The 15,277-nt window shown below is 35.7% G+C and overlaps 1 protein-coding gene across 4 annotated transcripts in view; it reads left to right on the top strand.

The window, feature by feature from the left end:
- Positions 1–11,247: 11,247 nt before the first annotated feature.
- MAGED1 (MAGE family member D1) overlaps positions 11,248–15,277 on the top strand; it is a 64,402-nt gene continuing 60,372 nt past the window's right edge. For 2 of the 4 annotated variants that reach the window (XM_082445155.1, XM_082445154.1), the window contains exon 1: positions 11,248–11,338. The gene's annotated coding sequence lies outside the window, so the exon portion shown is untranslated. The remainder of the gene's footprint in view (positions 11,339–15,277) is intronic. The other 2 variants (XM_082445157.1, XM_082445156.1) reach the window with 2 other exon arrangements.

The raw sequence follows: 15,277 nt of genomic DNA on the forward strand, positions 1-15,277 counted from the left end.
AAACTTCCCTAATATGGGAAAGGAAGTAGTTAATCAAGTCCTGGAAGCACAGAGAGTCCCATACAGGATAAATCCAAGGAGAAACACGCCAAGACACATAATCAAACTATCAAAAATTAAATATAAAGAAAATATATTAAAAGCAGCAAGGGAAAAACAACAAAAAACACACACGGGAATCCCCATAAGGTTAACAGCTGATCTTTCAGCAGAAACTCTGCCAGCTAGAAGGGAGTAGCAGGATATACTTAAAGTGATGAAGGAGAAAAACCTACAACCAAGATTACTCTACCCAGTCAGGACCTCATTCAGATTTGTTGGAGAAATTAAAATCTTTACAGACAAGCAAAAGCTGAGAAAGTTCAGCACCACCAAACCAGCTTTACAACAAATGCTAAAGGAACTTCTCTAGGCAAAAAACACAAGAGAAGGAAAACAGCTACAATAACAAACCCAAAACATTTAAGAAAATGGTAATAGGAACATACATATCAATAATTACCTTAAATGTAAATGGATTAAATGCTCCCAGAAAAGACACAGACTGGCTGAATGGATGCAAAAACAAGACCCGTATATATGCTGTCTACAAGAGACCCACTTCAGACCTAGGGACACTTGCAAACTGAAAGTGAGGGGATGGAAAAAGATATTACATCCAAATGGAAATCAAAAGAAAGCTGGAGTAGCGATACTCATATCAGACAAATTAGACTTTAAAATAAAGACTGTTACAAGAGACAAAGAAGGACACTATATAATGATCAAGGGATCGATACAAGAAGAAGGTATAACAATTGTAAATATTTATGCACCCAACATAGGAGCACCTCAATACATAAGGCAAATACTAACAGCCATAAAAGGGTAAATCGACAGTAAAAGTATCATACTGGGGGACTTTAACACCCTACTTTCACAAATGGACAGATGATCCAAAATGAAAATAAATAAGGAAACACAAGCTTTAAATGATACATTAAACAAGATGGACTTAATTGATATTTATAGGACATTCCACCCCAAAACAACAGAATACACATTTTTCTCAAGTGCTCATGGAACATCTCCAGGATAGATCATATCTTGGGTCACAAATCAAGCCTTGGTAAATTTAAGAAAATTGAAATCGTATCAAGTGTCTTTTCCGACCACAACGCTATGTGACTAGATATCAACTACAGGAAATGATCTGTAAAAAATACAAACACATGGTGGATGCACAATACACTACTTAATAACGAAGTGATCACTGATGAAATCAAATGGGGAAATCAAAAAATACCTAGAAACAAATGACAATGGAGACACGATGACCCAAAACCAATGGGATGCAGCAAAAGCAGTTCTAAGAGGGAAGTTTATAGCAATACAATCCTACCTTAAGAAACAGGAAATATCTCAAATAAACAACCTAACCTTGCACCTGAAGCAATTAGAGAAAGAAGAAGAAAAAAAGCCCAAAGTTAGCAGAAGGAAAGAAATCATAAAGATCAGATCAGAAATAAATGAAAAACAAATGAAGAAAACGATAGCAAAGATCAAGAAAACTAAAAGCTGATTCTTTGAGAAGATAAACAAAATTGATAAACCATTAGCCAGACTCATCAGGAGAAAAAGGGATAAGACTCAAATCAATAGAATTAGAAATGAAAAAGGAGAAGTAACCACTGACACTGCAGAAATACAAACGATCATGAGAGATTACTACAAGCAACTCTATGCCAATAATATGGACAACCTGGAAGAAATGGACAAATTCTTAGAAATGCACAACCTGCCAAGACTGTACCAGGAAGAAATAGAAAATATGAACAGACCAATCACAAGCACTGAAATTGAAACTGCGATTAAAAACCATCCAACAAACTAAAGCCCAGGGTCAGATGGCTTTACAGGCAAATTCTATGAAACATTTAGAGAAGAGCTAACACCTATCCTTCTCAAACTCTTCCAAAATATTGCAGAGGGAGGAACACTCCCCACCTTATTCTACGAGGTCACCATCACCCTGATACCAAAACCAGACAAAGATGTCACAAGAAAGAAAACTACAGGCCAATATCACTGATGAAAATAGATGCCAAAATCCTCAACAAAATACGAGCAAACAGAATCCAACAGCACATTAAAAGGATCATACACCATGATCAAGTGGGGTTTATTCCAGGAATGCAAGGATTCTTCAGTATACTCAAATCAATCAACGTGATACACCATGTTAACAAATTGAAGGAGAAAAACCATATGATCATCTCAGTAGATGCAGAGAAATCTTTTGACAAAATTCAACACCCATTTATGATAAAAGCCCTGCAGAAAGTAGGCATAGAGGGGACTTTCCTCAACATAATAAAGGCCATATACGACAAAGCCACAGCCAATATCGTCCTCAATGTTGAAAAACTGAAACCATTTCCACTAAGATCAGGAACAAGACAAGGTTGCCCACTCTCATCACTATTGTTCAACATAGTTTTGGAAGTGTTAGCCACAGCAATCAGAGAAGACAAAGAAATAAAAGGAATCCAAATCGGAAAAGAAGAAGTAAATCTGTCACTCTTTGCAGATGACATGATACTATACATAGAGAATCCTAAAGATGCTACCAGAAAACTCCTAGAGCTAATCAACGAATTTGGTAAAGTAGCAGGATACAAAATTAATGCACAGAAATCTCTTGCATTCCTATACACTAATGATGAAAAATCTGAAAGAGAAATTAAGAAAACACTCCCATTTACCATTGCAATGAAAAGAATAAAATATCTAGGAATAAACCTACCTAAGGAGACAAAAGACCTGTATGCAGAAAATTATAAGACACTGATGAAAGAAATAAAGATGATACAAATAGATGGAGAGATATACCAAGTTCTTGGATTGGAAGAGTCAACATTGTGAAAGTGACTCTACTACCCAAATCAATCTACAGATTCAATACAATCCCTATCAAACAACCAATGGCGTTTTTCACAGAACTAGAACAAAAAATTCCACAAGTTTTATGGAAACACAAAAGACCCCGAATAGCCAAAGCAGTCTTGAGAATGAAAAATGGAGCTGGAGGAATCAGGCTCCCTGACTTCAGATTATATTACAAAGCTACAGTAATCAAGACAGTTTGGTACTGGCACAAAAATAGAAACATAGATCAATGGAACAGGATAGAAAGCCCAGAGATAAACCCACGCACATATGGTCACCTTATCTTTGATAAAGGAGGCAAGCATATACAGTGGAGAAAAGACAGCCTCTTCAATAAGTGGTGCTGGGAAAACTGGACAGGTACATGAAAAAGGATGAAATTAGAACACTCCCTAACACCATACACAAAAATAAACTCAAAATGGATTAAAGACCTAAATGTAAGGCCAGACACTATCAAACTCTTAGAGGAAAACATAGGCAGAACACTCTATGACATAAATCACAGCAAGATCCTTTTTGACCCACCTCCTTGGGAAATGTAAATAAAAACAAAAGTAAACAAATGGGACCTAATGAAACTTAAAAGCTTTTGCACAGCAATGGAAACCATAAACAAGACCAAAAGACAACCCTCAGAATGGGAGAAAATATTTGCAAATGAAGCAACTGACAAAGAATTAATCTCCAAGATTTACAAGCAGCTCATGCAGCTCAATAACAAAAAAACAAACAACCCAATCCAAAAATGGGCAGAAGACCTAAATAGACATTTCTCCAAAGAATATATACAGATTGCCAACAGACACATGAAAGAATGCTCAACATCATTAATCATTAGAGAAATGCAAATCAAAACTACAATGAGATATCTTCTCACACCGGTCAGAGTGGCCATCATCAAAAAATCTAGAAACAATAAATGCTGGAGAGGGTTTGGAGAAAATGGAATCCTGTTGCACTGTTGGTGGGAATGTAAATTGATACAGCCACTATGGAGAACAGTCTGGAGGTTCCTTAAAAAACTAAAAATAGAACTACTATACGACCCAGCAATCCCACTACTGGACATATACGTTGAGAGAACCATAATTCAAAAAGAGTTATGTACCAAAATATTCATTGCAGCTCTATTTACAATAGCCAGGACATGGAAGCAACCTAAGTGTCCACAACGGAGGAATGGATAAAGAAGATGTGGCGCATATATACAACGGAATATTACTCAGCCATAAAAGGAAACGAAATAGAGTTATTTGTAGTGAGGTGGATGGACCTAGAGTGTGTCATATAGAGTGAAGTAAGTCAGGAAGAGAAAAACAAATACAGTATGCTAAGACATATATATGGAATCTCAGGGAAAAAAAAAAAAGGTCATGAAGAACCTAGTGGTAAGATGGGAATAAAGACACAGACCTACTAGAGAATGTACTTGAGAATATGGGGAGGGGGAAGGGTAAGCTGTGACATAGTCAGAGAGTGGCATGGACATATATACACCACCAAAGTTAAAATAGATAGCTAGTGGGAAGCAGCCGCATAGCACAGGGAGATCAGCTCGGTGCTTTTGACCACCTAGAGGGGTGGGATAGGGAGGGTGGGAGGGAGGGAGATGCAAGAGGGAAGAAACATGGGAACATATATATATGTATAACTGATTCACTTTGTTATAAAGCAGAAACTAACACATCATTGTAAAGCAATTATACTCCAATAAAGATGTTAAAAAAATTTATTCCTAATTATGTTTTCTGATTCTATGGTTAGTGGAATTATTTCCTAGATTTCATTTTTGGATTGTTCAATGCTAATGTATAAAAATATAACTGAGTTTTGTATATTGATCTTGTACTTTACAAGCTTGCTAAAGTCATTTATTAGTTGTAATAAGTTTTCTTTTGGAGATTCTTAGGATTTTCTATAAATGAGATCACGTCTTCTGCAAATAGAGATAGTTTTACTTCGTACTTTTCAATCAAGATTTCTTTTTTTTTTAATCTTGTTGCATAACTGCCCTCTCTAGAACCTCTAGTACAATGCTCTAGTACAATGTTGAATAGAAGTGGTGAAAGTGTATATCCTTGCCTTATTGTTTATCTTATGGAGAAAGCATTCAATCTTTAATTATTAAATATGATAATAGCTGTGCATTTTTCATGGAAGACCTTTATAAGGTTGAGGAAGTTCCGCTCTATTTCTAATTTGGCTTTTTTTTTAATCATGAAGGGGTATTGGATTTTGTCAAATGCTCTTTCTGTGTCTGTTCAGATGATTTGTGTTTTTTGTCCTTTATTCTATTGATTTGGTGACTTACTTCAATAGATTTTCAGATTTCATACCAACTTTGCATTTATAGGATATATTCTACTTAGTCATAACATTACCCCTTGTATATGCTGGTAGGTTTGGTTTGGTAGTATTTTTTTGCGGACCTTTGCATAGAGGTCTGTTGTTTTCTTTTCTTGTCATGGCTTTGTCTGCTTTTGTTAATAGGAAAATACTGGCCTTGTAGAATTTGGGAAATATTTCTTTTCTTATATTTTCTGTAACAATTTGTAAAGAATTGGTATTGATTCTAATTAATCAGTTAAAAGTTTGGTAGAATTTATCAGTGTGTCTGGACCTGGACTTTTCTTGTAGGAAGTTTTATAAATTACAAATTCAATCTCTATAGTTGTTATAGGTGTATTTTGATTCTCCACTTCTTGAATTAGTTTCAGTAGTTAGATGAAATGGACAAATTCCTAGAAAGAATCAAAGTATTCTAGTTTATTGGGAACAGTTGCTCATAGCATTCTCTTATATTCTTTCTTGTTTCTTTAATGTCAGTAGTAACACTCACTCTGTCATTCCTCATTTTAGTAATTTGAGTCTTCTGCCTTTTTTCTCTTGGCCATTCTAGATAAAGAGTTATGAATTTTGTTGCTCTTTTCAGAGAATTGACTTTTTTGTTTTGTTGATTTTCAATTTGTTGTTTTATGGCCTAGCATATTGTCTAACCTGGAGAATATTCCACGTGTACTGGACAAGAATATGTAGTCTGCCTTTTTTAGGTGGAGCGTTCTATAGATGTCTATTAAGTCTAGTTTCTTTATAATGTTGTTCAGGTCTTCTAGCTCCTTGTTGATCTTCTGCTTTATTGTTCTATACATTCCTGAAAGTAGAGTGTGAAAGTTTCCAACTATTATTGTTGAATTCTCCATAACTCTCTTCAATTCTGCAACTTTCTGCTTCTTTCATTTGAAGCTCTGTTTTGGGGTGTATATATATTTACAAATTTAATATCTTACAGATGGATATACTCTTTTATCCTTATAAATTTTTTCTTTATTTATAATAAACATTTTTGTTTTAAAGTCTATTTTTTTCTAATATTGTTGTTGTCACTCCAGGTTTTATACCTAATAGTGAAAAGCTGAATGCTTTCCCCCTAATTTCTGGAACAAGACAAAGAAACTATTCTTACCTCTTCTATTCAACATTGTATTGGAAGTCCTAAACAGTGCAATTAAGCATGAAAAATAAATAAAATTTACACTAATTGAAAAGGGGGGAAAAAAGTTCCCTATTTGCAGACATAATTGTCTAGAAAAAAATTCCCAAGCGATCTAGTGGGAGGGAGATGCAAGAGGGAAGAGATATGGGGACATATGTATATGTGTAACTGATTCACTTTGTTATAAAGCAGAAACTAACACACCATTGTAAAGCAATTATACCCAATAAAGATGTTTAAAAAAAAAACCCTAGAAGTATCAAGTGAGTTTAACAAAAACTCAGGATATCAGTCAACACACAAAATCAATCATATATCTAAATACTAGTAATGAAATTTTAAAAAATTATACTAACTCCAATATTTAAACAAAATTGAAGAAACAACACAATTTATGATAGCTCAAAAAGGGAAGCAATTAGGTGTGAATTTAACAACAACAACAACAAAACAAACAGGATCTGCATATTGAAAACTGTAGGACACTGATTAAAGGAAACTACGAAGATCTAAAGAAATGGAGACAGATCTAGTGCTCATGGATTTGTAGAGTCCTCTTTATAAGATGACAATTATCTCTAGTTAATCTATAGGTTTAACACAATTTCAATCAAATCACAACAGGGTTTTTGGTAGTTATAGGAAACCTGATTCCTTAATTTATAGGGAAAGTCAAAGGAATTAGAATCACCAAGCCAACTTTGAAAAGGAAGAATATATTTGGAGGAATCACACTACTTGAGATTAAGATTTCCTTTAAAACTACAGTTATCGGGATAGCATGGTATTGGTGAAGGGATAACACATAGATCAGTGGAAAGGAATAGAGCGTTCAGAAATAGACCAATACAAATATAGTGAATTGATTTTTTTAGCAAAGGTACAGATTCAATGGAGAAATAATTGTCCTTTTAACAAATTGTGTGCATACTAAAATCACAAAGAGATTCTACTACATATCTATTAGAAGGCTAACATAAAAATAGTGTAAAGAATACCAAGTGCTGGCAAGGATGTAGAGCAGCTATAATTCTCACACATTGATGGTGGGAACACAAAATGGTATAGTCACTTTGGAAAACATTTTGGCAGTCTCTTATAAAGTTAAACATCTACACATCATAACCATTTATGAGCAGTCCTATTTCTAGACATTTCTTTTGAGAAATTAAAATTGATGTTCACACAGAAGACTGCATATGAATGCTATAGCTGCTTAATTCATCATCTTCAAAAGTGGAAACCACCCAAATGTTTTTCAACTGGTGAATTGATAAACAATTTGCAACACATCCATATGATGAAATACACTTCATAAATAAAGACTAATGAATGGTTGATATATGCATCAACTTGGATGAATCTCAAAGGTGTTATCCTAGGTAAAAGAAGCCTGGCTCAAAAGGTTACATATTCTATGCTTCCATTTATGTGACATTTTAGAAAAGAAGAAACTAGATTGAAAGAGAACATTAGGGGTAGGGAAGACTGTGTGACTAAAACAGGATATCATAGGGACTTTTGGGGGTTATGGGATCTGAACCATCTCTCAACCAAGATAATTATTAATAAATTTCCTTGGGCTATGCAGTCCTCCTCTGCCTCTCATCACCTACCCTATCCATCAATCCATGTCTTTCTGTTCATATAGGCATGTGTTTCCTTTTCAAAAATCTATTGAAATTTTTTATCCTATTCCATTTAATCCCTCTACAGGTTTAAATGTATGCATTTTTCCTTATTCTACTTTTTACTCTCACTGTGATTCTGTTATTTTTGTGGTAACTTTTGAATATTTCTTATAATTATTTAACTTAACAACGTCTGAACTTTAAAAATATATTAACCTCTCTCCCAAACAAATGAATTCTGATGTCCACCTCCTCCTGAGTTGTTCAGAATCTTTGAATCACCATTTTTTTCAACCCCAGCAATCAGTATGATTATTATGTTTTTATACACACCATGTTGTTTTAGATTGACATACATGTTTATCATTTTATTTGCTCTTAATTCCTTAGCTTTTCAGACTGTCCTTCTGGTATCATTTTCCATAGCCTGTAGTGCAGTAGTTTTCAATCTTCTCTGTGCATCAGAAAGAAGCTTTAAAGGAGGTTTAAAAATGTATGTAAATGCCTGACCTCACTCCTAAGCTTTAGATTAATTTTGGCTGGGATGGGGATCAGGCATTGGTATTTAAAAAAAGAATAAAGATGAAAGCTCTCCTAGTGATTCTAATGGGCACCCAGAGTTGAGAACTACTGCTTTATAAGGTCCATATTTATGTTATTTTGTTTATTGCTTGTCTTCCTAACTAAAATGTAAGTTACAAAAGTGCAGGGATTTTTTTCACTTTTTATTTATGCATGTATCTCTACTGCCTTGAACAGTGACAATTACACAGAAGTTGACCAACAAACGTTTGTTGAGTGAATGAAAGAAAGTGCTAAGAATACTAAACATGGCAGAGAAGGGGAGCAGTTGTCTGGTTTTGGTTAAGGAGTGAAACGAAACATCAGCAAGTTTTCATGAGAGATAAAATGTGAGCTGACCTTTGAAAGATGAATATGAGTTAGCAGAGTGTGAACGCACAGAGATTTGAGATCTTGGTGCACTTTCCAAATTATAAACAGTTGTGTAAGACTTGGATTTAGGGTGGGAGAGGCTGAATGATGAGAGATGGGATGAGAGAAAGAGACAGAGTTAGACAACCAAGGCTTTTGTATACCATAGTTGGCATTTGGGGAGTAATATAGAAGGTCTGAACTAAGATAGTGATCCTGGTTACTGAGAGAAGTGGATAAAGTTTATAAATGTTCAGTGAGCTCTTCTGTAATGGCAACCCTCTTCCCGTCCCCCACATAGTGTAATCCCCATAGTACATTGCTCTCCCATTTACTTGGTTTATTTCTATGTAGCGCTTGTCACCATTTAGCATGTGTTTTCTTAAATATTTTATTATCCGTGAAACAAGAATGTAAGTTCTATGAGGGCAGAAATTTTTGTCCATTTTGGTCATGGTTCTATCCTCAGGGCCTGGTGCATATTAAACTGCTCAATAAATATTTGTTGCATGAAATAATCAAAATTTTGGTTGTGGAGGGCATCAAGGAAAATGCTCAGGTTTCACTGCCTCCGGATTTCTGATAATCCACTGACTATTTTTTTCCAGCTCAGTTCCAAATACAATTAATTCTTAATAGCATAAACCCCTCATTTTCTGTATTTGGTCATTGATTACCACAATAGCCTCTAAACCAACCTCTCTGCCTCCAGGTTGCACTGGTACAATCCATTTTCTATATTTTGGTTTGAAACATTGCTAGATGCTTTTTGTTGTTGTTGTTGTTGAGGCAAGAGATAGAGACTTTATTTGGAAAGCCAGCAGATGGAGAAGATGGCAGACTAGAGTCCCCAGGAAACCACCTTGACTAGATGCTTTCTTGCTTAAAACTCATTTTTGGCTTTCTGTTTTCCTCATAATAAGCTCAAACTCCATAACATGGCATGCAAGGTCCTTCTTTGTCTGGTCTCTTCTTACATCCAGGCTTCATCTCTCATCACTGCTTCTTTCACACCACACTTCAAATCCACTGTCATTCTTCCTTTTCATTCATCCATTCAATCATTTATTCAACATTAAACCAGCCTTTATTGAGCACCCTCTAGGAGATAAGGTCTATTTTAGGTTTTTAGTATTCACCAGTCAATTGGATAGCCATAGTTGCAACACTGTCTTCTCTTTACTGATTATTATTGTCACATTATAGTGCTGCTAGTTGTTTATGTGTTCATTTCCCCCACTGGTTGGAGGGTCTTGAAATCCAGGACTATGTCTTATTCTTCTTTATATGGACAATAACAGGAACAGACCCTTACACTGAGTGGTTGTTCAAAATCTGTTGGTTGAATGACAAAATATGAGTCAAATGTTGAAATGAACTATACAAATACTAGCAAAAGTAAGGACCTTGTGCCAGCCCCCGTCATTGCCTTGACCACATTTTGGTCATTTACTCATTCCACAAACGTTTATAATCACCTATTTTATGCTATACTCTTATGTGTTTAAATGTCGCCTTTAGCCCCTAGGCTGTGGGCTTCTAGTGTGATGCCTCTGGGTATAGAATAGTGTTTGGTACACTTGTGGATTTATTGAAAATAACCACAAAAGAGGAGGCCTGGGGTACAGATTTTGGGCCCAGAAGAGCTTTCTGGTGGTAATGACAATAGTTAACTCAATATTGAACTTTTAACCAGAGTAAGGATTATTCTTATTATTGAAACTTTTTATCAAATTATCATTGTCTTCATTTTCGGGGGGAATATACAAGTATACAAGAACGCTTTCTAAATGAGTTCACTTTTATTTATTTGGAAATTTGAGTATGGCACGTAACTCTCTGGATACCATTCCAAGACAAAAATGATTCAGATTAAGAATTTTAAAAAATCTTGAAATCGAAGTATGCCACTAATAAACATGAATTTATTATTATTTTTTTAATGCCAGGAAGCAGTAAATCAGTATCGTAAATACGTAACTGTAGACATCCGAGAGTTAAGGGACTAAGGGTAAGGGAGGTATTTGAAAGTCTGAATCAGGAAGGCGAGGTGACAAATTGGATACGTAGAGTTTGGCGGAGATGCTGCAGTTCCTGGGATGACTAGGGCTAGGATTTGTAGAAAGTTACTGATTCCCTCTTCCAGACATTTGACGTCACTATCCGGGTTCCCATCTGGTGAGAGAACCATTGAGATACAGTATTTCAAGAGCTTGCTAGAGAGGAACAGGAAGTTGTCTGGAGTGAAGGCGGGGGGAGGGTGTGGCTGCCCGGGCTAAAGCTTCCTCCAAACAAAAGAAAATAGCACTTCCGGTCACGCCATCGTCGCGTCGCGGCGTTCTTCATCAAGGTGAGTGTAAAGAAAGGGACTGGTAATTTTCACAAGTGAGTCCGCAGACACCTCAGGGACGGTTTCCTCCTTGCTTCAACACGAGGTGGAAAGAATTTATCCCCAGGGTACATTGAAGGATGTTTCTGACGCTTGTGGTTCCGATCGCTCACTCTCTCCTCTCTCTTACGCCTCGAGAGATGGCTGGCCGTCATCCCCTCCCCCTTCTGACTCTCGTGGTCCTTTTATCCCAGATTATTCTTCACTTCTCCTCTTTATCCCGAATCCTCTAACCAATCTTTCTGAGCTTGGGTAATTCCCTCTACCACCGATTTCTTTCCTACCTCTTACTCCCACCTTCCACCCCGCCCCCCTCTTAGCCTCAGAACTTTTGCTACCTCCTTCCCCCACTCTGAACCTACATTCTTCCTTCTTTTTACTTTCGACCCCAGTATTTTACTCGCCCTGAAGACTTCTGATCTCTTCGGTGCCACTCCTGCAGAGGCCGGTGAATTATATACTTTCTAAAATCAGACGTGACTTCAATTTCAAGGGCAAGGCTGTTTTTTGTTCTTTTAAAAATAAGAAAAGGAGCAGAAATTTTAGAGCTCTCAGAGACAGGAACTTGTTCAAATTATGTCCTTTTATTTATTTATTTTTTACCCAAAACGAAATCACATATCAGGTATTGCACTGGTTTCAGCCCTCCACTCATGATATTTAAAAAAATTTTGGTATACAATTGAATCCCCAAATTTTTAGAGTGGCAAACATAGTGGATTTTGCCTATAATTTGGTGTCAGCTTTAGAGGGTGGAAGCTTTCCCATCCCCTTTAGAATTTCTCACAGAGCAGAAATGGTTGACAGATATGACATCCAATCACAAATTTATCGTTTCATATGAGTTCGGTTTATTATGTAAATCTTTTTCTGGTGTCCAGTACCAATGTTGAAGAGCAAGTTGGCAGAATTTTCAGACAAAGATTTTTTTCTAGGAGCTTCGCATGTATTATCTATTTGGTGCAGTATGAACTTTGTCTTTTTTTTTCATTTGTTGCAATGTGAAATATATTTTTCTGCTCCATTTATCATGTGTAATTTGTCTTGCGAGAATATTCATTAATTATCACAATTTATTATTTCAATTCTTTACCCAAGGGAGAGGAAATGATCAATAAATTTATGATGAGTGTCAGGGATTTTTCAGGCTCTAAAGAGGAATTTAACCAGAGATCTCCTTGAACAAGCAACTTATTCCCTCTTCCTCCTGTAGCTAATGTGTTAGGCTTGCCAAAATAAGAGATGATTCTTTTTTCTAGGCCAGGTATAATTTTCAGTTCTTTAACAAGGAGACTGAGGTTTCATGACACCAAAACACTTAGGAACTTTTTCAAAGGGTATTGCTGATGTCTATTTATTCTCTATTCAAATCATAATTACACAGCATTTAAATATCACACTAGCTTTAACCCACTGGGTGTGCATCCATCCATCCATTCATTCAAGAGTTTTTTTATTGAATAGCTGTTATATGTCAGACAGTGTTTTAAGCACTGAGGATACAACAATGGAAAATAAAAACAAGAACAAAGTCCTTTAAACTACTCGAGAGACAATAAGTGAATATATAATAAATATATAATAGGTTGTGATGGGGAGGCTGTACTATGTTAGATAGGATGGTCAAGAAGGCCTCCCTGGTATCGTGACATTTGAGCAGAAACCTAAAGGAAGAGAGAGCACAAACTATACAGTTATTAGTGGAAAAATAGGGTATATCTGTGACAGTGTCTCTGCATTTGTTGGTCACTCTGCTTCCAACATTCCCTCTCCTTCCCTCTGCTTGTGGTCACTTTACTGCATAGCATTAATGCACCACTCTGCATACTCAGATGATCTAATCTGTCCACGTAAATTCCCCATATTCTCTTCTGCTTGGCTAGCTTCTTCCTACCATTTAAGTGAATTGTCAGTTACCAGCCCCTCTAGGAAGACGTATCTCTGTCTCTATCCTCACCTCTTCCTCAGTCTGTTTATTTGTGGTGCATTGTGTGCTGTCCTACAGCATACTTGCTTTCCTCTCTCACTGCTCTTATCACTGCGTGTTCATAATATGTTGCCCATAAATGTTTGGTATGGTAAATTGAAATGAATTTAGTGGCTCCCTAATTAATGTTCAAAACCACTCTCTAAAGTCAGTATCATCATTGTCATTTTCCTGATGATAAAACCAAGACTCAGGTGGATAGTAACTTGCTAACTAATAAAACCAAGTTAGTAACTTGCTAACTAATAAAACCAGGACTCAGGTGGATAGTAACTTGGTAGTGGAGTTAATGGAGTTAAAGTCTGTCAGACACTCAGTCCTGGCCTGGTCCTCTCTTCCTCTGTCTCTTTTCATTAATGAGAAATAGAAAATACACAGAATATTTTATTTTATTAGAAATAGTCTGGGTATAAAAATTTCATTTTGTAAGTTTCCTTTCACAAGTCAGATTATATCAGGTGCTTGATTTACTTCCTAGTTATAAATATTAAGAACTGAGAGGTGTGATTACTCTTTTTACTTGAATATTTTTTAATAAAATATTTAAACAAGCATAAGTTGAAAGAAGAGTACAATGAATACTTTTATACTCTGAACCTAGATTCAACAGTTGTTAACTTTTGCCATATTAGCTCATTATTCACTGACTTGCTCACTATTCATCCATCCAATTTTTTAAAATTGAAGTATAATGTTTCATCTATTCTTTGATCTATTTTGGCTGAACCATTTGAGATTTGCAGGCATTATTTTTAAGTAAACTTAAATACATGCAGAAAGGTGCACATATAAGTGTACAGCTCAAAGCATTTTCACCCCTGTGTAACCTGCCATATGATCTATCAATTCCACTCCTGGGTATATATCCAGAAAAAATGAAAACACTAGTTCGAAAAGATGCATGCACCCCAGTGTCCATAGCACCACTAATTACAATAGCCAGGATATGGAAGCAACTGAAGTATCCATCAACAGATGAATGGATAAAGATGTGCTGTATATACACAATGGAATATTACCCAGCCATAGAAATGAATGAAATTCTGCCATTTGCAGCACTGTGTATGGACCTGGAGAATATTATGCTTAGTGAAATAAGTGAGACATAAAGACGAATACGTTATGGTATCACTTATATGTGGAATCTAAAAAATAATACAAATGAATGTATATAGCCAAACAGAAACAGACTCAGAGATATAGAAAACAAACCAGTGGTTACCAGAAGGGAGAGGGGCAAATTACAGGTATGGGATTAACAGATACAAACTACTATGTATAAAATAGATAAGCAAGGAGGATATGTTGTATAGCACAGGGAATTATAGCCATAATCTTGTAATAATTTTTAATGGAGTATAATCTATAAAAATATTGAGTCACTATGCTGTACACCTGAAACTAATAGAATATTGTAAGTCAACTATACTTCATTTAAAAAAAATAGAAAATGATCAGTATTTGAAATCCCTTGAATGTATTCCCTACCAGTCACAAACTAAACTCCAAATTAATCACATCTTGGCTTCTATCACTGTATAATAATTTTGCCTGTTTTTGGACTCTATAAAAATATAGTAGTATAGTATGTATTTTTTGGTGTTTGACTTCTTTGGCTTAAGATTTTGTTTTTGAGACTGATCCAAGTTATTGGGTATAGTAGTAATTCCTTCATTCTTATTGCTGTGTATTCCATTGTGTGAGTATACCGCAATAGATGGGCATTTTGGTTTTTTACATCTTTGGCCTGCAAATAGTACTGTAAACATTCTAGAACATGTGTTTTGGTGATAATATGTACAGCTTTCTGTTGAGCATACACCTAAGCGTAGAACTGATGAATCACAGGTTATGGATAAGATTAGCTTTAGTAGATACTGCCAATTGGTTTTCCAAATTGGTTGTACTAAAAA

This window comes from Balaenoptera physalus (genome assembly GCF_965194825.1).
Source record: "Balaenoptera physalus genome assembly, chromosome: X".
In the NCBI taxonomy this organism is placed as follows: Eukaryota; Metazoa; Chordata; class Mammalia; order Artiodactyla; family Balaenopteridae; genus Balaenoptera; species Balaenoptera physalus.